The sequence below is a fragment of the Eriocheir sinensis genome, chromosome 26 (genome assembly GCF_024679095.1).
Source record: "Eriocheir sinensis breed Jianghai 21 chromosome 26, ASM2467909v1, whole genome shotgun sequence".
NCBI lineage: Eukaryota > Metazoa > Arthropoda > Malacostraca > Decapoda > Varunidae > Eriocheir > Eriocheir sinensis.
This window is the reverse complement of record NC_066534.1, coordinates 1,124,634-1,125,031: the sequence shown is the minus strand read 5'-3', so window position 1 is coordinate 1,125,031 and position 398 is coordinate 1,124,634.

Sequence of the window (398 nt, the reverse complement as noted above, 5' to 3'; positions counted from 1 at the left end):
GCAGTCCTGGCAGGTTTAGTGTTGGGCAGGAGTGTGGTAATACTGATAGTTTTATGGTTTCATATGTTGTATGAAAATGAAAACACGCAGCACTAAAATGCATTGAGCAGATCATGTGGGTTTTCTTTATGTCATTGTATTTATTTAGGTCTTTCCTTTTGCACGCTTCTATCCATTTTTTTCTTAGTTTTTGGTCTTTGAAATGAATGAAAGCTTATATATTTCTTCTTGTTTTTCCATCTGAATACACAGGTAGCTACAGCACACGACACCATGCCAAAAAAATGTGGAAAAAAACACCAAACAAGTGCGATAAAACGTCGTGCCAAGGAAGTTGCCGTCGTGCTGCAACAAGGGGGCGGGGCTTAAGGCTTGATGAAGGGCCGGAGCCCCGGCCG